At 40.5% G+C, this 26677-nt stretch overlaps 1 pseudogene; it reads left to right on the top strand.

The window, feature by feature from the left end:
• Window positions 1-26677, top strand: LOC109871339 (histone acetyltransferase type B catalytic subunit-like; annotated as a pseudogene).

The following is a 26677-nucleotide window of genomic DNA, read 5'->3' on the forward strand; positions in this document are numbered from 1 at the left end:
GCATACATCAGATGCGGCGGAAACACGTGGACAAACAGGAAGTCTTCGGTGCGTATTTTCCTTGGGCCATTGACAACAACAGAGATGCAACAGTGTACAGAAATGACGGGTAAGTAACACATGAATATATACAATATTTAAGTGCACAAACCCCGTATTATGGTTTGTATTGCAATTTGTATGATAGATGTGCTCACCTATTTGAGTGTTCGAGGGCGATGTATGTATGTTGCTGTCACAGGCAATCGAGCTGTCATCAAGCTTGCTAACCCACTAGCTAGCCCTAGCTAGCTTGATAACGTTATCGGGAATCAGTGATGATGTTGTGGCTAGGGACAAGCTACCCCATTTCTAGACACGAACTGCTTTAGCGCCTATTGACGATAGTATCTTCTTTACTTTTTTTTTTTAAGAGCCCGACGCTCGATCTGAAAGTTAACACGCATCGCTTGCGGTAGTATTATTAAGGTTCGTGTTCCCACACAGGCCATATCTCCATGTTACAGGAGTTGTTGATGGAAGACGAGGCGACCACTAGCTTTGGGACACATGGGGAGCCAGAGTATTGGTTGTGCATCGTTCTGGTGGTTGGCGAAGGAAGGTAACCATACCACAATATAGCTGGCTTCACCAAAAAATTTGCCGTAAAATGTTTTGTGAAACTTACTTAAAGGTAAGGAAAATAAGGGGGTAATGTTTTATACAACCGGGCCCAGGACCGTTAGAACAGTTTGCAGTTCTCCAGATGTCCCGAAAGAAACGTTATTGCAAGATGACGACAAACTGCAAATCCTCTCGAGATGACACCAGCACTTTCTGTGAATCATGCTAAGCCCTCAAAATGTAACGAGTACTTTTGTATGGCTAAAAATTACATTATTTTCTTTAGGAATGTAGTGGAGTAAAATTTGTAAAAATAAATATGGTAAAGTACAGATACACACGAAAATGACTTAAGTATTACTTTAAAATATTTTTACTTAAGTACTTTACACTAGTGATTCACTGATATTACATTTTCGACCAATACCGATATCCAATTATTTTCCTTGCCAAAAAAAGACTATACCGGTAATCGATATTTAAAATTTAAGCGGCCTTTTAATGATTCTAGTACAGTTAAATAGTTAAAACACACACACGGACGCAGCGGTCTAAGGTACTGCGTCTTCGTGCAAGAGGTGTCACTTCAGTCCCTGGTTCGAATCCTGTCGTGATTGGGATTCCCATAGGGCGCAGCACAATTGGCCTAGCGCCGTCCGAGTTTGGCCAGGGTAGGCCGTCATTGTAAATAAGAATTTGTTCTTAACTGACTTGCCTAGTTAAATAAAGGTTACACACACACCACACTGACCAAAAAGTTATTTTGTTGGCATTTACGTATGTCCCCATTATCAAAACCAAAATTCTTTCACTTACTTGCTGTGCTGTTGTTCAGTCGTTTCATTCTCAAGCAGGACTTCTAAGGAACAGCGTTTGGGTCTTTGCATGTCAAACAAGATACATGTCAAATAGCACTGTTTGACGTGTCAAATAAGCTTGCTGACCAGTCAGGACCTGAATATGACTGCATGTTACATAATAATTGAACGCGTTCATAAATATTTTACGTAGTTATTACACATTGATTACACTATCACTCGTATTTCATATGTCACAATGATTCATCGATACGTATGCGGTGATGCTGGTGAAGTTGTCTTGCGCATCTACATTGCTGGTCATAAAAAAAGATAGCCAGCTCATGGATGCAAACAATGTTCTTCCCCAAAAACATAGTAAAACGACAATCGGTTTCAGTTAGCTAGCTAACTATATTAGCTAGGTGTCATCATCTAAAATAACCCAAAAATATAAGAAAGTTCTTATTTGATTAATGGTGGTCAGACCCATCTATGTGAAGCTAGCCACAATAAGGATTAGCCACAATGGTGGACTTTGCGGTTAGCCTTCAAAATAAAAGTATGTCATTGACAGTGATGCAAATGAATACAAATAGTATAATTTAATAGAGCATGCTAAACGATGTTGGAATGTTATATAAAATCAACAAAAGACTATTTGTTAATTTGACAATCTGTTGAAATCACACCGGATGTGTTATACTTTAGAATTGCATTGGGGCATACTTATTTCACTGTGGATTAATTGTGGATCAATGACATGGGGTATCAGTCTACTCAGTGACACCCAGAGAACATTAGTATCGTAGCTCTTATTGCAGGACTCTGAAACTACTGTGAATTGAGCCACATTTATTGTCAACCTATCTATAGAACACCCTTTTCCCGAGGAAAAACAATACTGCGTGGATGTTTTGGAGTCTGAACTCTGAGGAGGACGTTGGGAAAAAATATATTGGGTATTGAGTAGACTGTTACCCCATTTCATTGATCCCCAATCCTTAGGTAAAGCTGTACAGCTCAATATGAATGTCAATACACACAATAGGCTGACTGGGGAGGTGATTTCACGCAGTCACAGTCCCGTGATAAGAGCAACAACGCTAATATTTGCGTAAACTCTTCACAGTTGTGTTCTGTGGGTGTCACAGAGTAGACTGATACCCGATTTCATTGCTTCACATTCCAACCTTGTTTGACATTATCTAGTCTAAATATGGCATGATTCCATCAATTTGTAACTTTCTGCATCACTTTCAGAGGTACTTTTATTTTGAAGGCAACCTGCAAATTCCACTATTGTGCCTAATCCTTATTGTGGCTAGCTTCACAACACAACCCGGTCAGGTCGAGCCTCACTAGCCAGATGAAGCCAGCAGGCTACTTATAACGCTAGCTTTGGGCAACAGGGTTAAGTAGCTGGCTACCTATTTATTTTCATGAACTGAAGTTCAATTTCAATAGGCGAACAACAAGTTTCTACCTTGCTAATACTTACTCACAAGGATTCCTAAATCATTGCTAAGAATAGTGAAAATGACTGCAGTTTCTACAGGTCATTGTTTTCAGGCTGGTTGTATTGGTGCTATTTAGGTACCAAGCTTAAGCTAGCTAGCTACCCCAGAATTTGCGGCCAAACAAATAATGCTTTTTTACCAACGCGGTATTGTAAACACATCGTTCGTGACCAGTGTTTGCTTGTTTGCAAACTTTTTTTTTAGTACAGCTTTGACAGTGCTACTGATAGTAGTGGTGTCGCTTGGCTTGCACGTGCAAGTTCAGAACACACAACATTCTATAATAGAACTGTGTTATTTGACGTGTCAAATTAAAAGCGTATTTAACGCTTCAAATAGTGTTATTGTAGAATAGTGTTGTTTGAGGTGTATCTTTTTTTGACACGCAAAGACTCAAATGGCGTTCCATAGTATGTCATGAAGCTAATAGCAGTGACGCTATTACTGTGTAACTCCGGTAGGGCAGCATCTGAACAGTAGCGCCCTTGTTAACGTTAGTGTGTACCGGTGCTCGAACAGTCGCGAAAGCCAATGTCACACACGACAGAACGGTTGATTGTCAAGGGCAATGAATTCCATTATCTGGGCGTTTTAATGGATTTTGCCTTTGAGTTGACTCGCTGAAATGTTCTTACTCGTTCAAATGACTGCTTGACTTGTTGACTGCTCGATCCACACAGCAGACATTGTGGGCTAGGTTAGGAATGCTGTGATGCACGTGTAGCGCAAAATTTTACGTGCCGTCATTACGTCATGTACCTACGTTATATAGGTATGCACGTCAGCTTTGACATCATTTTTTCACATACGCGTTAAACTAGACATCGGGCTGATACCGATGTTGGCATTTTTAGCTAATATCGTCCGATTCCGAAATGTTCACCGCTATATCGTGCATCCATAATTTACACCACTGTTCAGTGGACTAATCTATTGAGGATGCCACGGTCCAAGAAGGGGAGTGTGTGTAAAATGCACAAGGCACGTGTCTCTCCAGAATGCGCTCTCTCCCACCATGCCATGTGCATTCAGTGTTTCTTAACTTCATCGTGTGAATTGTTTGCCCTTTGATTGTTATCGTCTATCAATTCCCCATTACATATACCACCAGTAGTAGCCTACATTTACCGTTAATTCCCCTAATTTCTGATCTACAATGTTTGGTTGGTTACGGTTTTGCCGCTTCTCAAAGTAATTTGTTTTCACCTCAAACAGCAAGTAAACAATGTCTGTTTTTGAGTCCATAGAGAATTACAATAGCTCCTTGACGTATTTGAAACATATTTTCTGCCCTCTCCCTTTTGATAACCACTCAGCATGAAAGGGAGAAATTGTAATGCTCTGATGTAAGTTAAAATAAAATACCTAATGACTTATTATCCCTTGCACAAACAGCCTACAGCTGTGTCTGTCCTGAGCTCACTGGTGCGGGAAACTCTGAGGGCCCAGAATATTTCATACAATGTTGCAAGTTTGCTAGCATGAGATAAACATATATATTTTTTATATATAAAGTTTCTCTGGTTAGGATATCTTGATCTCCTGCTTCTTCTTGAGTCATTTGTATATATATATTTTTTTCATTTTACCTTTATTTAACCAGGCAAGTCAGTTAAGAACAAATTCTTATTTTCAATGACGGCCTGGGAACTGCCTGTTCAGGGGCAGAACGACAGATTTGTACCATGTCAGCTCGGGGGTTTGAACTTGCAACCTTCCGGTTACTAGTCCAACGCTCTAACCACTAGGCTACCCTGCCGCCCAATGTCTTCATTATTTAATCAAATGGCACGCTTGAAGCATCAGACAATCTCAGTACATATAGTTGAGTTTTATTAAAACACAACTTGTATTTTTCCATATATAGAAACACAGGCCGTCATTGAAAATAAGAATTAGTTCTTAACTGACTTGCCTAGTTAAATAAAGGTAAAATAAAAAAATAAATACAACTATATATGGAAAAATACAAGTTTTAACATTTCGACCAATCAATTGCTTGAAGAAAAGACAACTCTCTATTGACCAAAATTTGTTTTAGTTTGGGACAGCCCTACTGAAAAGCTGCAGATGGAAGATTGAGATGGAGCGTCCCACAGGTCTGGAAAACATGTAACCAGCCTAGGTGACAGTTTCTGGTCAAGTTCTAGAGGTTTAAGGACAAGATGGCTGTTCTGGAGAGAGCCAAGAACTTGAGAGGAATCAACATCTTCCTCAACGAGGACTTCACAGAAGCTGTCGGCCAGAGGCGGAAAGAACTTATCCCAGCTATGAAAACTGCCAGAGAGCATGGGAGCATTGCTTACATCCACTACGACAGGCTCATTGTCCACCCTCCCTCCCAAAAGCCTTGTGAGGAATGAGATAGCCATGCCTCAGGGTCAGTAGCTTCAGCACAACATCACATGCACATATATTGATTGATTTTGTTAAGAGATCTATTTTCTGGGTGACCTGACGATTGACTAGTTAGCAACTACCTCTCCATTCTGACTCATGCCTGTAATATGATCCAGGTTCACTCAGCCAACTAGAGTGCATACCAATAGTGTTGGTTCTGTTACATCTACTTGTATTGATCATATCTTCACTAATACTGCAAAGCTTTGCTCCAAAGCAATACCAGCTTCCATTGGCTGTAGTGATTATAACATTGTGGCATTAACATGGAAAGCGTAAGTGCCAAAGGTTGGGCCTAAAGTAATTCATAAGTGGTCATACAAAATGTTTCCTCGATTCTTTTGTTGAAAATGTATGTTGGTCTGATGTTTATGAGGAAGTGAATTCGGGTGCAACACTGGAAGTATTTGTAAAAAAATGTCATGCCAACTGTTGACAATGTACCCCATGATTGATGATGGTTCAAAGAAAGAAATGATGCAAAAGTTGTCTGCTCAGCTGATTAGTTGTTATACTCTAAATTGAGAAATGTTGTGACTAAACTTAACAAGAATCAAATATATTACCAAACAAAGATAAAGTAGAGTACCATTTATAATAAAACCTTTAGTTATTGCCAGTCATTTCAATGACTATTTCATTAGTGAAGTGGAAAAACTGAAATGAAAACATTGAACAGTGAACCATCATATTTTTTAATAAAGGATTTCATAATGAAAGAAAATGATTGTGTTTGTGAATTTGTTCAAGTTAGTATGGGAGAGGTAGAAAACAATTGTTATCCATAAAAAATGATAAGCGACCAGGTATAGACAACCTTGATGAACTATTGAGAAAGGAGCGGCAGTACAGTCTGCAACCAATTTGCCATTTCTTTAACCAAACTTTAAAGGAATGTGTGCGTGGAAGGAAGCTAAAGTAATTCCACTACCTAAAATTAGCAAAGCACCCTTTGCTAGCTCTAACATCCGCCCAATCGGTTTTCCGCCTGTTCTTAGTTAACTAATGGAAAGGATTGTGTTTGACCAAATACAATGCTATTTTTCAGAGAACAAGTTAACTACTGACTTTCAGCATGCGTATCGAGAAGGGCACTCAACTTGTACTGCACTGACGCCAATGAATAATGATTGCTTAAAAGAAATGGATAATAAGATCATAGTTGGAGCCTTTGATCTTATTGATCTTAAATTGATCATAGTTGGAGCCTTTGATCTTATTGATCATAAATTGTTATTGAAAAAACTTGCCATCCCATGGTTGAAGAGTTATTTATCCAATAGAACCCAGAGAGTGTTCTTCAATAGAAGCCTCTCGAATATCAGATGTACAGTGCGGTGTCCCTCGGCAGTTGCCTTGGGCTGTTAGTCTTCTCTGTTTTTATATATTATTTGCCAATGGTCTTAAACAAAGCTAGAACGAATATCTATGTGGATGATCTCGCTCTCCATGGCAGATTTTGAGCTAAACGTTTAAACAGGTTAACAATCACAAGGCTGCCAGGCCAGACGGAATACCAGGACGCCTTCTCAAAGCATGTGCAGACCGGCTGGCAAGTGTCTTCACAGACATTTTAAATCTTTACTTGTCCCAGTCTATAATCCCAATCTATTGTCCCTGTTCCCAAGAGCAACAAGGTAACCTATCTAAATTACTATCGCCCTGTAGCACTCACATCTGTAATTATGAAGTGCTTTGAAAGGCTGGTCATGACACACATCAACACCATCATCCCAGACCCACTCCAATTCGCATACCGCCCCAACAGATCCACAGATGATCTACAGATGATCCAATCTCAATTGCACTTCACACTGCCTTCTCCCACCTGGACAAGAGGGAAAATAACAATTTCAGAATGCTGTTCATAGATTACAGCTCAGCATTCAACACCATAGTCCCTTCCAAGATAGGGACCCTGGGACTAAACCCCTCCCTCTGCAACTGGATCCTAGCCTTCCTGACAGGCTTCCCCCAGGGTAGTGAGGGTAGGCAACATCACCTCCAATGCTATCACTGACCCTCAATACGATGGACCCTCAGTGGTGTGTTCTTAATCCCCTCCTTTACTTCCTGTTCACCCACGACTGCGTGGCCACGCACGACTCCAAAACCATAATCAAGTTTGTTGACGACATGACGGTGCTAGGCCTGATCACCAACGGTGATGAGTCAGTCTACAGGGAGGTCAGAGACTGCAGTGTGGTGCCAGGACAACAACCTCGACGTCAGTAAGACCAAGGATCTTATATCGTGGACTATAGGTGAAAGAGGTGAACAACATGGCTGTTGTTGAGCAGGTTGAGAGCTTCAAGTTCCTCCATCACTAAGGACCACATCACTAAGGACTTAACATGGTCCACACACACACCCTCAGTCGTGAAGAGGGCACGGCAGCAACTCTTCCCCCTCAGGAGGCTAAAAAGATTTGGCATGTGCTATCGAGAGCATCTTGACTGGCTGCATAAATCCACTTGGTATGGAAATGCACCGCCCTTGACCGCAAAGCGCTAGACAGGGTGGTGCGGACAGCCCAGTACATCACTGAGGCCAATCTCCTTGCCATCCAGGTCTTCTATATCAGGCAGTCAGAGGAAGGCCTGAAAATTTGCCAAACTTCAGCCACGCACGCCATAGACTGTTCACTCTTCAACCGTCCGGCAAACGGTACCAGAGCATCGGCTATTGGACCAACGGGCACTGAGACAGTTTCTACCCCCAAGTCATAAGACTGCCAGATAGTGGCCTCCCGAGTGGCGCAGCGGTCTAAGGCAGGCATCACTATAGACCCAGGTTCGATCCCGGGCTGTGTCGCAGCTGGCCACTTTTGCGACTTCTTGTGGCGGGCCGGGCACATGCACGCTGACTTCGGTCACCAGCTGTACGGTGTTTCCTCCGACACATTGGTCCGGCTGGCTTCCGGGTCAACCGAGTCCGTACGGGAGTTGCAGCGATGGGAGAAGACTGACTACCAATTGGATATCATAAAAAAATAGTTTGTTTCTTTTTCTTGTCTATTTATTGTCCCAAACTATCTGCACTGACTCTTATGTTGCACTGACCCTACGCACACTCACTAGACCATATATACACTCACACACACTACATTGACACTCACAAAACCCACACGTATTCACATACAATACACACACACGCATACCGACAACACACATACATATGCACTCACACACACAAACTCTTACACATTTGCTGCTGCTACTGTTCTTTATTTTACTCGTATTGTTATCTATCCGGATGTCTAGTCACTTTACCCTGCCTTCATGTACTGGTACATCAAGTCCTGGTACCTCTGCACATTGATCTGGTACTGGTATACAGCTCCATTCTTGTGTATTTTATTCCTCTTGTGTTAATATTTTATTTTGCATCATTGGGAAAGGGTCGTAAAGCCAGCATTTCACTGTAAAGTCTGCACCAGTTGTGATCGGCGCATGTAACTATTTTATTTTGATTCCATACTCTACATGTCATCACCCAAAGCCAGTGAGCTCACTGAAATTCTAAATAAGGAGTAAGTCTGTATCAGAATCAGTGATTTAATAATAAACTGCTCTTAAGTACATCTTAAACTAAAAGCATTTTCAAAACCTTCTCTAAGACCAAAACCTCAACTGGAGGTTTAGGCAAGTTGAGGAAGCTTAAGGTATAACATTGGATGATCAATTATCATGGTCAAGTCATTTTGACAGAGTTTTTGGTAAGATGGGGAGGGGTATGTCTGTTATAAAAATATGTTCAGTGTTTTTTGGGCACAATCAACTGCTAGATGGTCAGGCTCTGGTCTTGTCCCATCTTGATTACTGTCTGGTAATATGGTCAAGTGCAGCAAAGAAAGACCTAGAAAAGCTGCAAATGGCTCAAAACAGCAGCATGCATTGCCCTTCACTGCACATACAGAACTAACATCAAAATGCTTGCCAGTCTTTCATAGTTGAGGGTTGTCGAGAGATTTGAACTGCTTCTCTTCTAGTTTTTATAGCATGGAACTCCCTTCCATCTCCCATTACTCAAGTTAACAGGAAGATGACCTTTAAAACAACTCATGGAATGATGTGTACTGTGAGGGGGCACACAGACACATTTAAACTTATTTTTTTTCTTTTGTACAATTTTTGTTGTTGTATTTTGAATGTGACTTTTCCTAGTGTATCAGTGTTTTGTTACTTGTCATGTTTTTTTTTGTGGACCCCAGGAAGAGCAGAGGCTGCTTCTGCAAAAACGAACGGGGATCCAAATAAATAAACAAACAATTAAGCTAGAAATGCTGTTTTGCTCCACAGGGATGAACGAAATGGAGAAGAAGTTGGCAGAGTATAAGTGTGACACCAACGAAGCAATCTGTTTAAAACTAGGTTTGTCTCATGCGTCTTCTTATTTAGCTTTGTGTGTAAACTCTTTTGTTTTAGGATGTGGAGATAGTAGCTACTTGCACTGCATTTTGTTGTTTGGTAAATGGTGCTTTAAGTGTTTCATATACATAGTGCAATATTTGATATGTTGACTGAGTATTTGCCACACCCTCTTACTCAAATAATGAAATACAACTATTTCTCTCAGTCCGTTTCGCAGAGGAGGTGGATAATGAAAGCACGACATTCCATCCAGAGTACAGAAACCAGCTTTATGGTGATGAGTGAGTATCAAACCTAATTCAGCCAGTAAGATCTGTGCATCTCATTACAGTAACTCCATGTGAACTCTACCGCCGCGTTCCACAGCTGAGGCGACGCAACAACCAATGGTTGTGTGCTACGTCATTGACTGACAAATAGCTGTAACGTACAGTATATGGTTAGCTAATACTTAAAATACCTATCCAGGCGTTGTAAGATCTGTCAGGCGTCAGCAACGTCAAAATAGTGGTCGACCGATTAATCGGAATGGCCGATTAAACCTCTCTAGGTTATGTGGGACGCTAGCGTCCCATCTGGCCAATATCCAGTGAGATTGCAGAGTGCCAAATTGAAATACAGAAATACTCATTATAAAAATTCAGAAAACTTTTTATTTTTAACATCGGTTCAAAGATTAACTTCTTGTGAATCCAACCACGGTGTCAGATTTTTTAAAATGCTTTACGGTGAAAGCATACCTTATGATTATTTGAGAACGTAGCCCAGCAGACAAATCATTGCAAACAGTAACCAGCCAAGTAGAGGGGGTACACATGTCAGAAATAGAGCTAAAATTAATCCCTTACCTTTGATGATCTTCATATGGTGGCACTCAGAAGACATTCATTTACTCAATAAATGTTCCTTTTGTTCGATAAAGTCTCTTTATATCCAAAAACTTTAGTTTTGTTTGCGTTTTCTTCAGTAATCCACAGGCTCAAACGCAGTCAAAACAGGCAGACAAAAAAATCCAAATTGTATCCGTAATGTTCATAGAAACATGTCAAACGATGTTTATATTCAATCCTCAGGTTGTTTTTAGCCTAAATGATCTATAATATTTCAACCGGACAATAACGTTGTCAATATAAAAGGTAAACAAGAAAGGTACTCTCTCGGGATTGCGCATGAAAAAGCTCTGTGACACCAACAAAAAAACCTACTTCCTGAATGGGTTTTTCTCTGGTTTTCGCCTGACAAATCCGTTCTGTTATACTCACAGACACTATTTTAACAGTTTTGGAAACTTTTGTGTTTTCTATCCAAATCTACCAGTTATATCCATATCATATCTTCTGGGCCCGAGTAGCAGGCCGTTTAATTTGGGCATGCCTTTCATCCAAAATTCCAAATGCTACGCCCTACCCTAGAGAAGTTAATTAGGACCGATTTCAAGTTTTCATAACAATCGGAAATGAGTATTTTTGGACACTGATTCTTTTTAACCTTTTTTTTTTTTTTACACCTTTTATTTAATCTTTATTAATGAGGCAAGTCAGTTAAGAACACATTCTTATTTTCAATGACGGCCAAGGAACGGTGGGTTAACTGCCTTGTTCAGGAGCAGAACGACAGATTTTTACCTTGTCAGCTCGGGGATTCAATCTTGCAACCTTACAGTTAACTAGACCAACGCGCTAACCACCTGCCTCTCATTGCACTCCACGAGGAGCCTGCCTGTTACTCGAATGCAGTAAGCCAAGGTAAGTTGCTAGCTAGCATTAAACTTATCTTATAAAAAACAATCAATCATAATCACTAGTTAACTACACATGGTTGATGATATTACTAGTTTATCTAGCGTGTCCTGCGTTGCATATAATCGATGCGGTGCATATTCGCGAAAAAGGACTGTCTCCAATGTGTACCTAACCATAAACATCAATGCCTTTCTTAAAATCAATACACAGAAGTATATATTTTTAAACCTGCATATTTAGCTAAAGGAAATCCAGGTTAGCAGGCAATATTAACCAGGTGAAATTGTGTCACTTCTCTTGCGTTCATTGCACGAAGAGTCAGGGTATATGCAACAGTTTGGCCCGCCTAATTTGCCAGAATTTTACGTAATTATAACATAACATTGAAGGTTGTGCAATGTAACAGGAATATTTAGACTTATGGATGTCACCCGTTAGATAAAATATGGAACAGTTCCGTATTTCACTGAAAGAATAAACGTCTTGTTTTCGAGATGATTAGTTTCCGGATTTGACCATATTAATGACCTAAGGCTCGTATTTCTGTGTGTTATTATGTTATAATTAAGTCTATGATTTGATAGAGCAGTCTGACTGAGCGATGGTAGGCATCAGTAAACATTCATTCAAACAGCACTTTCGTGCATTTAGCCGGCAGCTCTTCCCTGTGCTTCAAGCACAGCCCTGTTTATGACTTCAAGCCCATCAACTCCCGAGATGAGGTTGTTGTAACCGATGTGAAATGGCTAGCTAGGTAGCGGGGTGTGCGCTAATAGCGTTTCAAGCGTCACTCGCTCGCTTCGGGGCCAGGTAGGGGCGAGGAGAGGAACGGAAGCTATACTGTTACACTGGCAATACTAAAGTGCCTATAAGAACATCCAATAGTCAAAGGTATATGAATTCCAAATGGTATAGAGAGAAATAGTCCTATAATAACTACAACCTAAAACTTCTTACCTGGGAATATTGAAGACTCATGTTAAAAGGAACCACCAGCTTTCATATGTTCTCATGTTCTGAGCAAGGAACTTAAATCAAATCAAATCAAATTTATTTATATAGCCCTTCGTACATCAGCTGATATCTCATAGTGCTGTACAGAAACCCAGCCTAAAACCCCAAACAGCAAGCAATGCAGGTGTAGAAGCACCTTAGGTTTTTTACATGGCACATATTGCACTTTTACTTTCTTCTCCAACACTTTGTTTTTGCATTATTTAAACCAAATTGAACATGTTTCATTATTTATTTGAGGCTAAATTGATTTGATTTATTTATTATATTAAGTTAAAATAAGTGTTCATTCAGTATTGTTGTAATTGTCATTATTACAAATCAAAATAAAACAATCAGCTGATTAATCAGTATCTGCCTTTTTTTGGTCCTACAATAATCGGTATCGGCTTTGAAAAATCATAATCGGTCGACCTCTAATCAAAACTCTGGAAAGCGGCCTAAATCTGTATGCTGGTTGCACGACGGTGAACTGTTGAGAACTGAATTATGTGAACACTAACTCACCTGCAGTGAGCTCCAAAACTATTGGGGCAGTGACAGATTTTTGGAAATGATACAATGACTATGAGGTTAAAGTGCAGACTGTCAGCTTTAATTTCAGGGCATTTTCATCCATATCGAGTGAACCGTTTAGAAATTACAGCACTTTTTGTACATAGTCCCCCCCCATTTTAGTGGACCAGAACTATTGGGACAAATTCACCTAAAGTAGTTAAAAGTATTTGGTCCCATATTCATAGCACGCAATGACTACATCAAGCTTGTGACTCTACATATTTGTCGGATGCATTTTCTGTTTGTTTTGCTGGTTCCAGATGTGTTATATGCCCTAACTGGAATCACTTTTCTTTTGTAAATAAGAATAGAATATGTTTCTAAATAATTTGGATGCTACCATGTTTATGGATAATCCTCAATGAATCATGATGAGTGAGAAAGTTACAGGGGCATAAATATCATTGTAACGGGTGAGAGGTTAGCATGTATTGGGGGGGTATGATATGGTTCACTCGATATGGATGAAAATTACCCTCAAATTAAAACTGATAGTCTGCACTTTAACCTCACCGTCATTCTGTCATTTCAAATCAAAAGTGCTGGAGTACGGAGCCAAAAAAAACGCCACTCTCCCAATACTTTTGGAGCTCACTAGCTAGTTATCCACTTTGTTTTAATTGATTTATTTCCTCAGTGAGGTGGCTTTTGGATACTGTACTACAAGTGCTGGGAACCTGATCACCCTCTTCAAAGTTAAATGTTCAGCCAGAGTCACAGAAAACCTTGACTGCGTGGAGGTAAATAAGTTGATTTGAAATGACTTTTTTTTAATAACTTTAGCCCGAGCACAGTAACACGGGCATTACGTGAAAAAAAGAGCGATGTCCTGTCAAACTATATTCCATTTAGAGATAGGCCCCAACTCTTATGTCGTGAGGGTTTCTCAACCACGTGACCTGCACAGGGAAAACTCTGGGTCTTCGCGAAAGCTTAGTTTTTTCCCGGTCAAGTGAGAGAAAAAACACCCTCGGTACTCTTATCGCTCCTCTTCTGGAACTTGTCCAGTTTCCCAGCCTTCTTTAGCTCGAGGTGAGCTGTTTCAGGAGCCTTTTCTGTGGGCTGCTTTGTGCATGTTTCTGTGGGCCTTCTGGAGTGAGCCAGCACCTCCCTCTGAGTGGTGGTATTATGCAGCAGATATGTAAGAGATCTCATATTTTGTCAGACTAATCCCAGTCTATCATAGGCCCCATGGGCCATTGGTGCACTAATCCTATCCCTCCCTCTCTAAAGGGAAGGATCAGAGTTGGATCGGGTGGTCTTGGCTCATCCATTGATTTGAGTGGCTCTGTGATAGTCTGCAGGAAGTGGAATATGTCCTGCTGGGGTATGTTTCCCATAAGTGTGTTTTGTCAGGAGGGAGATGTATCACCGAAGGACTCGGTCCCCAGAACGAACCCAAATTACAGTTCTGAACCTCTGACCAAGTTTTCCTGGGCAGTAGCTAATCTGTATAGTGCTTTCAATTGAAAGAAATCCTAGTATAGTAATGGTCAGTAACACTTCACTTGCTTTACACATAGTATAGCTGTAATTGCTCCATTGCATTGACACTTTGTTACATTGTAATTGATGGAGTTGAATGTTTTTTTATTATTACAGAATATCAAGAAAATATCAAGAAAATGTTAACTTATTACCCGAATATAGTTACAGCATTTCTACATCTCTAGGTGTAGTAGGATAGACTGAATGTCAAGTGTTACCTGAAACTTTTAATGAGTCCACAAGAAAACTATGTCACAATGAGAAGCAATTGGCTAATTGAGTGCATAGACCGTAGTAACATTATACATGAACAAATAGCGGCAGGAAAATCCAATTGTTTTTATTAGACACAGAGCAGTCATCAGTGAAATAATTGTTTTGGATTAATTTTTCTGTAGTTTTCTTTGTTAAACATTTCCCAAACTGTCTATTCTGTTCCCAATACTAAACAGTACTCGGATGTAAAGCTGGAGAATTTCCAGCGAGGATGACGGCCAGGCCAACGTTGACCCACGAGTGTCCACCTCGTTAAGGGTTTAGTGCAGCTGGTGCGAGGGTAGAGAGTTAGGGAGCAGCAGCAGAGTTCAGGCTCCATCTGAAGAGTGTTTGTCTGTGAGTGCATGCTCACTGTGGCTGGGTATAGTGCAGCTGGTGAGGGAGAGGAGGGGAGCTGTGGGACAGAGTTCAGCATGCAGCTGCTACTACTCTAATGGAAGACTTGTCAGAGATCACCTTTACCCTAAACCAGCCAAACTCTATAATGATGGACTCCACACAGTCGGACATCGTTTTTTGTTCCAGTCGTTGTTCCATACTGGGCATCCACTAGTGGAAATCTGAAACATACATCAGTGATGTGTAAATCAAATATGAGCCTCGATCTAAAATGCAAAGCTGTTAATATACAAATGTTTGGATTGTCATTGCAATATGTAGCTTACGTTTTAAGTCCGCCAAAATCATTGTCAATGGAGATATTTTTTGTATGACAAAGAAATCCAATAAGAGATTTTAAGCAGATAGTGATGCAATTAAAAGTTCAATTGAATTTGGACGTTTAGCAAAATGGCACAGTTGGGTTAAAGGGTAGGGCCGGGACGATAACCGTATCGTGGTACTCCTTAGTATCACGTCAAGGAAACAAAACGCAAAAAGAAACGCGAAGCAGATTTAACTTCTTTAGGAAAATGTTGGCAATAACCCATTATTATGTTGTCATCCAGTCACATGTATTTATTTTCCAAGCTATAGCACACAATATGTTACATACACAAGGTTTTTAAAGGACCAAAGAGTAGTCTGCTTTGCCTTTTCATTTTTGCCATGGAACAAATTTTTGCGATCCTGTTGTCGTCCCGGCCCAAATAGGCCTGGTTAGTGCCTCTCTGGGTCCTGAGAGAGATCTAATTTAATGTATTTGCTTGATAGGTACATGCAAAGCTGCAGAATCCGTGCATTGTGAAGGACAACGTGATCTGATTCAGTGTTCTTTAACAAAAAGAATTACCTTCAAAACGTTTTCACTACTCCTAAATAAGATGTGTACACATGATCAATTATATCCCGAAGATAAAAGGCATTCGGATGGAACAAAGCGTTTCTAAAGATGCATTGTTACGTCATTTATACCGAACTATGGCTTCTTTTATCCGGGATTGTGCAATTTAGTGTCTAGTATATCGGAGAGTGCCTCGGACAATATGTCTTGTTTGTCCATGGCCTTTTACTTCTGATCCTTATTCCTCAGAAATGCAGTCCCAACAATTGCAATGGTGAAGTGGCATTCGGCTGCAGGTGCATTACTTCCAGTTGGATATTAGCTGATGTCTGAAAGGAGAGGAATTAGCAGTGTGTTGTATTAGCCTTTTGTAGTGCATTTTGTTCGGGCCTTCTTCATTTCCCCGTTTTTCTATGGCGAGCAGAAAGGGCCTCGGTATAGAACTAATGCTCATCGTGCATGTAAATGGTGTGAAAGGGCTGCTTAGCAAGTTAATACAAAGTGTTCTCATGTCAATCCTTGTGGAAATGGATACAATGCAAACATCACAGCTGAACCAACCACACATTCTAGTGAGTAAAAAGTCCAGGGGGGAGGGTGGGGGGTGGGGGGGGTGGGGGGGCCCTTTGTCTGCCAGACTCTTTCATTTGATTGAGTTGCGCTCGCCAGGATTAGACGAGAGGCCTCTATTATGGATGCCCGAGGTTTGTTAAGTTGAGATCAATTCATTACATTTTATTGCCCAGTGAAATGCAGAAATACGTTATTGTGGGGGCTTCATCAAATATTCATGGTTTAACGTAAGTAGTAAATGTATTCAATTAAGTGCTCTTTCACCAAGGGGTTGGGAAGGGGGGCGGGCGTCTCTGCTCTGCTGACTGTCTTAATTGCCTAATGGTTCTCCTTTTTGTGGCACAAAAATATGTATTCTTCCACTTTAATTCCTCGTGTTCTCTGTCAATCAGGGCTGAAGCATAGCCTAATGACCGAACAGTAGGAACTGTGATTAGACATGGCAGCGGAAAATAAATAAATAATGTCCACAGATTTCCTGATTTATTCAATTGGAGCAGTTAGTCCATAAAACTAGATGGGCTCTGTAAGGTCTTTTTGTAATAAAGACCGTGGACTTGTTTAATCTATATGATCCAACTATATCAAAGAACAAACGCGTACAACATTTTGAAGAAATCCGTTTATTTCAAATGCATTATTGACTTTAAACGTTATACGATTGCAGTTTTTGTCCTAGCAAATACTTATCTGGCTTATCTTTATCTTATACTTTTATTTATTTTTTTACAGAAATGGAATATAGACACAAGGCTACTTTCCCTTATATAAGATGCTGTCGCTTTGTGTCATGTTCTAGTAAACCCTGTTCTTTCCTCCCTGCAGCATGATGATGTCGAAGGGAAGATCCGGGAGATCATTCCCGCTGGGTTCAGCTGCAACACGGACGACTTCACCTCATTGTTGGAGAAAGAGGCCAACTTCAAACCCTTCGGTACCTTGCTTCACACATACCACGTCCACAATGTGGAGGAGGGAGAAGACTTTACCTACCAGATTCACAAGGTTCACATTCTAGTCCTTGGTCCTACAATATAGAGTACTTTATGTAGTTATATACAGATAACAGTGCTTTCCATTTCGCCCATATGACTTGCAGGTTATTTCAGTGTAAGGGAGGGTGCTCTGCTTATTTATCATGACTTAGACTGTCCTCAGACCTGCTATGTGCTGTGTTCTCTAGGTGGACGTGTCGTGCCCTGGATTCCGAGACTACCATGAGCGCCTGTAGACCTTCCTCATGTGGTTCATAGAGACGGGCCAGCTTTATCGACGTGGACGACGATCGTTGGGACTTCTTTCTCGTGTGAGTGGTGCCCTCCTTAACCAATGTCACTCTCCCCGAACCCGTTCGTTGACTCATTCAGAAACAACGGGCTCCTTTGAGGCTCTCGCTACCAATTACCAGGCCAGTTTGATTATATTTTCCCTGGTTATTGGAGAATTGTTGATCTGGCAAGAGGCACCTTTTGTGTTGAAAACCCTTTTCATTCATTTTTTTCAGGGCAAGAGCTGAATTGAACACGGTTGTCTTTTGAAACACTGAATGACATCTCAAACAGTAAAAAGAGCCTCTGCCAGTGTTTTCTTTATCCTGGCACCTATTTATAGTGACAATGGGTAAATGGACTGAAGTGATGTGGAGGACCCCGATTCCCCCCCCCCCTCTTTACCCCTCTTCTCCTCTTCTAAGTTGCAGTCCTCCAATTAAGTGCTTAATGTATTCAGGTTGTAGCAGGTGTACGGATCGGGACGGGCCTGGCTGCTCCAGCATGCTGACACTGGAAAAAGCATCCCAGAGAATGGAGAGGGGAAAATGGACGCGGCACTGGAGTGTGCCTGTAATTGTCCTGCTTGCCTTTTGTGTTTTATCTGCAGATTTGAGAAGTACAATAACGATGGGGAGACTCTCTTTCGCAACTGTTGGCTACATGACAGTTTATAATTACTATGTGTATCCAGACAAAACCCGACCACGTGTAAGGTAATTACTAGGGGAGCACGTGCCTTCCTTTTCTTTTGTACAAAAAAAGGAGAGGAAAATTATATATTTCTCTCTCCCTAGTCTTACAAAAATCTCAAATTACTGGCTTATGTATCCAACCATCCAACCTCGCTCTGACTCATATGGGAGCCAAAATGATGAGTATCTTCAACAAAAAAAAAGCTTTGCCTGTAAATAAGCATTTTGTTTGATGTATTGATGGACATGACATAACAATTTGTTACGTTTCTTATAATCAAGTGAAAAGGGCTCCCTCAATTTCAATTCATTAGTACAGTGCCTTAGAAAGTATTCATACCCCTTGACTTGTTCCACATTTTGCGTTACAGCCTGAATTCAGAATGGATTCAATGGATTTATTTTCTCACCCATGTACACACAATACCCCATAATGACAGTGAAAGCATGTTTTTAGAAATTGTAGCAAATTTATTGAAAATGAAATACAGAAATATCTCATTTACATAATTATTCACACCCCTGAGTCATACTTTGTAGCACCTTTGGCAGCGATTACAGCTTTGAGTCTTTCTGGGTAAGTCTCTAAGAGCTTTCCACACCTGGATTGTGCAACATTTGCCCATTTATTCTTTGCACAATTCCTCAAGCTCTGTCAAATTGCTTGTTGATAATTGCTAGACAACCATTTACAGGTCTCGCCACAGATTTTCAATTAGATTTAAGTCAAAACTGTGACTCGGCCACTCCAGAACATTCACTGTCTTCTTGGTAAGCAACTCCAGTGTAGATTTGGCCTTGTGTTTCAGGTTATTGTTCTGCTGAAAGGTGCATTAATTTCCCAGTTTCTGGTGGAAAACAGACTGAAGCAGGATTTCCTTTAGGATTTTGCCTGTGCTTAGCTGCATTCTGTTCCTTTTTGATCCTGAAAAACTCTCCAGTCATTAACGATTACAAGCATACCCATAACATGATGCAGCCACCACTATGCTTGAAAATATGGAGTGTTGTACTCAATAATGTGTTGTATTGGATTTTCCCTGAACATAACATTTTGTATTCAGGACAAAAAGTGAATTGCTTTGCCACATTCTTTGCAGTATGACTTTAGTGCCTTATTACAAACAGGATGCATGTTTTGGAATATGTTTTGTTCTGTACGGGCTTCCTTCTTCTCAATCTGTCATTTAGGTTAGTATTGTGGAGTAACTACAATGTTGTTGATCCATCCTCAGTTGTCTCCTATCACCGCAATTAAACTCTGTAAATGTTTTAAAGTCACCATTGGCCTCATGGTGAAATCCCTGAGCTTTTTCCCTCCTCTCCGGCAACTGAGTAGGAAGGTAGCCTGTATCTTTTTGTTGTGACTGGGACTATCGATGCACCATCCAAAGGTTAATAACTTCACCATGCTAAAAGGGATGTTCAATGTCTACTTTATTTTATTTTTACCCATCTACAAATAAGAGCCTTTCTTTGCAAGGCATTGGAAAACCTCCCTGGTCTTTGTGGTTGAATCTGTTTGAAATTCACTGCTCGACCTTACAGATAATTGTATGTGTTGGGTACCGAGATGAAGTAGTCATTCAAAAATCACGTTAAACACTATTACACACAGTGTAGGTCCATGCAACTTACTATGTGATTTCTTAAGCACATGTTTACTCCAGAACTTATTTAGGCTTGCCATAACAATTGTATTTATTTTTTATTTAACCTTTTATTTAACTTAGGCAAGTCCGTTAAGAACAAATTCTTATTTACAATGATGGCCTACCAAAAGGCCAAAGGCCTCCTGCAGGGATGGGGGCTGGGATTCAAAATAAATTACATAAAAATATAGGACAAAACACACAAGCGAGACAACACTACATAAAGAGAGAACTAAGACAGCAACATAGCATGGCAGCAACACATGACAACACTGCATGATGGCAACACAACATGGGAGCAACACAAAACAGGGTACAAACATTATTGGCCACAGACAACAGCACTAAGGGCAGGAAGGTAGAGACAATACATTACGCAAAGCAGCCACAACTGCCAACAAATTGTGTTGAATAATTGAATAATTTCAGTTTTTCATTTTTAATAAATTTTTTGGGGAAAAACTATTCCACTTTGACATTATGGGGTATTGTGTGTAGGCCAGTGACAAAAAAACAACAATTTAATCAATTTTAAATTCCGGCTATAACACAACAAAATGTGGAAAAGGTCTGAAGGCCATGTACATTACTCCATGCTAACATAAATTACAAAAGTGAGCTTTTTCTTTCTCTCTCAGATAATTATCTTAACATCAAGATCTGATCAGTCATATACAAGGTTGCCTTTTTTCTGTGAATAACGAGGGGTTTGATAGGTCTGGCTGAGAGGTCAGCAAGGCTGTTCTTTCATGTCTTTGTGTATGTTGGCCTGGTGTCCTTCTGAACAGCCAAATGCTGATCCTGCTGCCGTTCCAAGGAGAGGGTCATGGTGCCCAGCTGCTGGAGGCAGTGCACAGGTTCTACTGCAATCTGCCTAAAGTACAGGACATTACAGGTGTGTGTTTGTGGGCGTGTTTAACTATACTTGTGGGGACGAGAAGTCTCCACAAGAATAGTAAACAAACAGAAATGTGACTAACTGTTAGTCCCTACAAGGTCAAATGCTATTTCTTGGGGGTTAAGGTTAGAATTAGTGTTAGGGTTAGGAGCTAAGGTTAAGGTTAGATTTTAGGGTTAGGGAAAATAGGATTTTGATTGGGACTGAATTGTGTCCCCACAAGGTTAAGCTGTACAAGACTGTGTGTGTTAATGTAAGTAACACAAAATTAGTTGATGTCTTATGATGTTTCATTTTGGGGAGGAGGCTATAACTGTGCTAGAGTTTCACATACGATTACATGTATTTATATGGTTAAATGCAAAGCCGTTACACCCGAATAATTGATTTGCGTAGGACAATTGAAATGAATTTATTTTGTATTTTACTTTATTTGCCAGGGACGATGTACAACAAAACAAAAGTCTCAGAGATGAGAAGTGATGCGGTGCACCAGATTTAGCTGACAGCTCATTTTGAAAATAACAAAGAAGCATCTGCTCTCCTGTCCAGAGGGGCACCCCTATTTTCTTGTCTTATTTTTCTCTACTTTGAATCTGGCCTTTGAATTTTTTTCTAAATTTGATTTATTTCACCTTTATTTAACCAGGTAGGCCAGCTACTGCTGGATTTTGGTCTTTAAAAAAAAAAAATTCCAGGTGGCTTTAAATCCTCTCCATGTTGCGCTGTAGTGAATCTTTTTCAAAACCGCAGTGGGAGCTGGGTAAAATGTCAATGCAAGCCGCTTTCGCAGAACTGCGCTTGACACATGCAGCCACAATCATATTCTGACAATGATGTAATTATTGGACTGTTTCAGGAATCAGTGGGATTTGAATGTAAGCCTGTATTGAAAACTGTGGCCTTGGATGTCTTGGGGTGGTTGATGTGAACAGTTTGATAAAACATAAATTGACTATACCTAACATTTCATGTAATGTTTTTATTTTTAAATGGAATTTCAAGCTTGTGTCTAATTTATTGTTTTCTGTTATTTGCAGCTGAAGACCCCTCAGAGAACTACTTGAAGCTGAGAGACTATGTTCTGGTCAAGCTCTGCCAAACGCTGCCGTCATTCGCCACAGACAAGCTTCCTCTGAGCTTCAGTGACGACATGGCCACAGAGGCCAGGGAGAAGTTAAAGATTAACAAGGTCAACCTCAGCTTTAACCCTAGAGCCCAGAGGAGGATACATTTGATTACTGTTCTTCTCTCACTCATTAACCCAAGGCTCTCCAGTCCTAGAGGGAACATGTACCATTTTATTTAAAAGGGTAGGCACTGACTTATCTTACTGCACTTATTCTGCGTCATGTTTTCATTTTTGCCAAATGGTTGTTTCTCACTCCGCCATGGCACTTTCATGAAGCTTCAGGCACCACAGATTTGTTCAAGAAGGTTCTGAATAGCTCGACCAAGCTAAGAAATCATCTGTCTTTTCTAGATGATTGTGGAGACAGACTGTACGGGTTCTTAATGGCCCTGTCCTGTTTTTTCCCCCCTACAGAAACACGAAAGACGAGTTTATGAAATCCTCTGACTGAGGGTGACGGACATGAGCGTTGAGACGAAAGCAAGAGATTACCGTCTGGAAGTCAAAAAGAGGCGATTTGCCCCGACCACGGTATGTTTAAAAGAAAGGACCGTAGCTTCTCCAGTGAAATGGATTCCTCCGTCCTTTTTGCAGTGTCCGCCTTGCGCTCTAGTTTCTAATCAAATGGAATGAGCAGATTGTGTCTACTGTGTAATGGCTATGTGTTTCCCAATGGACTTCATTAGTGGTGAATGGCTGTTAGTTGCACTATATAACCTTGGATCAATTCAGAGTTGATTTAATTTGATAATAGGGCGAGTCCAATATTTTTGGTATCTCAGATTGTTTCGGCAATTCTCACATAGGAACTTAATTGGGAGATGTTTGAAATGCTTTTTACGTTTGTATCACAAATCATAATAAAAGTGGCCATTTTAGGCCCTTTTTAGACCTACACATGCCTCCTGTAAGACCCTATGATCCGTACATGATACATACAACATCTTGGTTTCATTATAGTCCTTATAGTTATAGTGTGCTCTAACATAGGGAGTATGTCTAGATTCTGAAATACATATTTATCCAACATAAATATGAATATCTCAAAACTATCCTTTTTTGATTTGTCTTGTTTTTAGACATTGTTTGTAACAATATACTTTTCAAACGCATCACATGTCCAGAGTGGCTCTCTGTTATTTTGAATGATATAAACCATTTATACATAGAAAATTACATAGGTCGTTCAAACTCAACTCTGGAGCTCAAAGCCAGTTCTGCATTTGTTTTCATTATTCCCCTCTAATCAGGGACTGCTTTAAACCCGGCTGAACCAGGTGTGTGCAATTGTAATTATCAGGAAGAACAGAAAACCAGCAGGCTCTGGACGTCATACGGTAAGAGTTGAATACCCCTGTTGTAGGTCATTAACCAATCACAGCCCTCCTTTAGGATTGCAAATCATTAGCACAGGGAGTTCCCTTTTGAATCCATTTTCCCATTCACTGTGTTAGTGGTGCTCATAAAATGTATCATAACTTCATAATTAGCAACGCCCACTCTGGAAATTTGATGTACTTGTATATTGTTCCAAACAATGTCTTAAAAATTAACAAAATCTTAAAGGGTCGTTATGCGATATTAATATTTTTAATGTTGAATAAATGAATGTGAACATTTGTCTTTCAGAATCTAGACATACTCCGTAAGTTAGAACACACTATAAGGACTATAATGAAACCAAGATGGTGTCTGTATCATGTATGGTTCATAGGGTCTTACAGGAGGCATGTATAGGTCTAAAAAGGGCCTAAAATGGCCACTTTCATCATGGTTTTCAAAGAAATGGTTTGATACAAATGTAAGAGGCATTTCAAACATCCTTCCTCCCAATGAAGTTTCTATGTGAGAATTGCCAGAACAATCTGAGATACCAAAACTATTTTTCTCTGGTGTAGAACCCTAACCCTAACCCACCCATTAACTGATTATACCACGCGTTTGCAAAATATTTAGTGTTTGACGACTTATGACTACCCACAATGCATTAGCATGGTTTCAGAAATGGCCAAGAATGTGACAAACACTTTATCTGCTTAGAGCTACTTCTTGTTGCGTCTTGTAACTTATGTTGCAATACTTTTCTAGAATCAGGAGAACGATTATTCCCCATTTGCAGGAAAAATGTCTGGAGTACCAAAGGCTTATTATTGGAGATACAATGGAGCACTGCAGGCCTCCACAGTAGTGTTACCCCAGGATTCAGTTCTATTCAGAGCAGTGTCATTATGCAGGATTTGCATGTCATTAGGAGGGAGGAGTAACTTCGGTGGAAGTAGGTTGCTAACAGCACACATTCAAGCAGTTCAAGAATCTGCTTGCCAAATAGTACACGTTTCATATTAGCGCTCTTACTGTGCTTTTTGAAATTTGATTAGACAAACTGTTACTAATTTTGTATTTACAGGATAACATTGATTTACATATGTATGTTCCATGACTTGTCATTTGAGTGTCTCATTGAAACCCAGCAAATCAGCCGTTACAGCAGGGTTCTTCATCTGGTGGCCCGCGTGCCGAATTTGTCCCCCTCCCCACAAGGTCTTTTTATTTATTTAAAAAAAATCAGCGTTGGACATAAAATACTGTAAAAAATTAAATTAAAAAAGTAAAATATTATAATAAAAATGTAGAAACCTGGATATTAGTTCCAAGTGTTTTTCATTTTGGAAATCTGTTTCCAACTATTCCCACGCCTAATAGAGAGACGCGTGATCATGTACAAATGTAAGCCGTAGAGGTAAGTTAGGTAATATGTACATGTAGGTAGGGGTAAAGTGACTTATGTCTGTTTGGGCTTCTTGAGGTCAATTTGCAGTCTACAAATGAGTTGTAATTATGTTCAGGCTCCCCGACCGTCCGCTCAAGAAAGACTGCCTGCTGCTGAGTCTAGTTGATGATTTGACATTTGAGTCATTTAGCAGACACTCTCACCCAGAGCGACTCACAGTAGTGAGTGCATACATTTTCATAAAGGGGGGGGGGAAGTATACTCATTCATGATCCCTGCATTAGAGGATTGCTGTCAGCAGTGTAACCACATGTCTTGAAAAAGGCCAATATCTGTAGAGGGAAAAAGTGTGTGGTGGAAAAGGAAGTAGGAATTCCTTGGGAGACTGGCTGTTGAGTGGAGGAGAGATCTGGCAGCCAGATGCAGCAGGCCGTTTTGTTTTCGGGGGGGGTTGTAGTTTGTAGTTAGCTCAGCGGAGTCCTCTCTGTGAATGTGTGGAGAATTTCACGTCTCTGCTCAACTTCTCTTCCCCCGATTCCCAAGAGAGTGGGAACTTTTTTTGCACTGGCCCCAAAATACATGAGTGAGGACTCTTGGTTCATGTCCAGAAGCTGTCAGCACTCCTGCAGACTCAATTACAGAATCCTTTGCTTCCCCTCTGACTATTTGGTTTTAAGACACTAATGAGATGCAGTCAGGTCTGCAATATGAGGAACAATATTAACTTTCTCTTGCCAGTTGAACGTGCATTATGTAAGATGCTGCTAATTGCAATCAAAACAGTCGCATTTGCAAAATACCATACAGCATTTTTTTGTTTTGCTTCAAAAAAAAAAAAACATGGCTAACACAAGCTACTAATGCAACGTTTTGGGGGGGAAACACGCCAAGGGATTTTACACAAACGCAGTGCATTAACCAGTGTTAATGTGTTTATTGCGTGCTTAGAAGAACCAGCGGGAGCTGACCAAGATGATGAGGTGTCTGCGGCCAGAGGAGCTGGCATCCCACATCAGTCAGATGGACACGGCGCTGCAGCAGGAGGTGCTGGAGAAAAGCTACCAGGAGGTGCTAGCCGAGTACCGGAGAGTCATTGAGAGGCTAGCACAGGCCTGATCCAGGGGGCCTAACGTCGGCCCTGGCTACCCCCTGTAACACAACCCCCCCCCCCCCCCCCCGGCTCCATCTCCTTCTCCTCTTCCCACTGATGGTCCTAGATATACAGTAGAGGTTGAGCAGCGCTGTGCAGCTGGCTGGCTGCCTGGGGAAGGCCCACTGTGTCCCATGTGTGTAATCACGCTGTGTGAGATTTAGTGATTGGTAATCATTCACAGGTGATAGGAACACCATCTGTATGGTCTGGCTGTGCAGAACATGCTTCCTTTTGATATAGAGAATAACAGAGATGGTGGTTCTTTTTTTCCCCCTCAAATATCTGTCTAGGTTTTTCCTGAAGACGTGTAGGTTTTTAAGCACTTCGTACTGAAATAAATGACATGTTTTTTGTTGTTGTACATTGATCAATTGGGTTGATCTATTCATTGATGCTGTTCTGAAGTGTAATTTCAGATTCACGTGTTCTACTGTTATTGGGACAATGTGTAATAATTATTGCGCTGTGATGATTATTGTACCGGTAGCTACTATTGTACTGTTATTGGTACAATGTACAATTATTTTTTTCTCAATGTTTTGGTAAACTACCGTATTAAACTTAATGTATTCCTAATGTTAA

This window comes from Oncorhynchus kisutch, linkage group LG26 (genome assembly GCF_002021735.2).
Source record: "Oncorhynchus kisutch isolate 150728-3 linkage group LG26, Okis_V2, whole genome shotgun sequence".
NCBI lineage: Eukaryota > Metazoa > Chordata > Actinopteri > Salmoniformes > Salmonidae > Oncorhynchus > Oncorhynchus kisutch.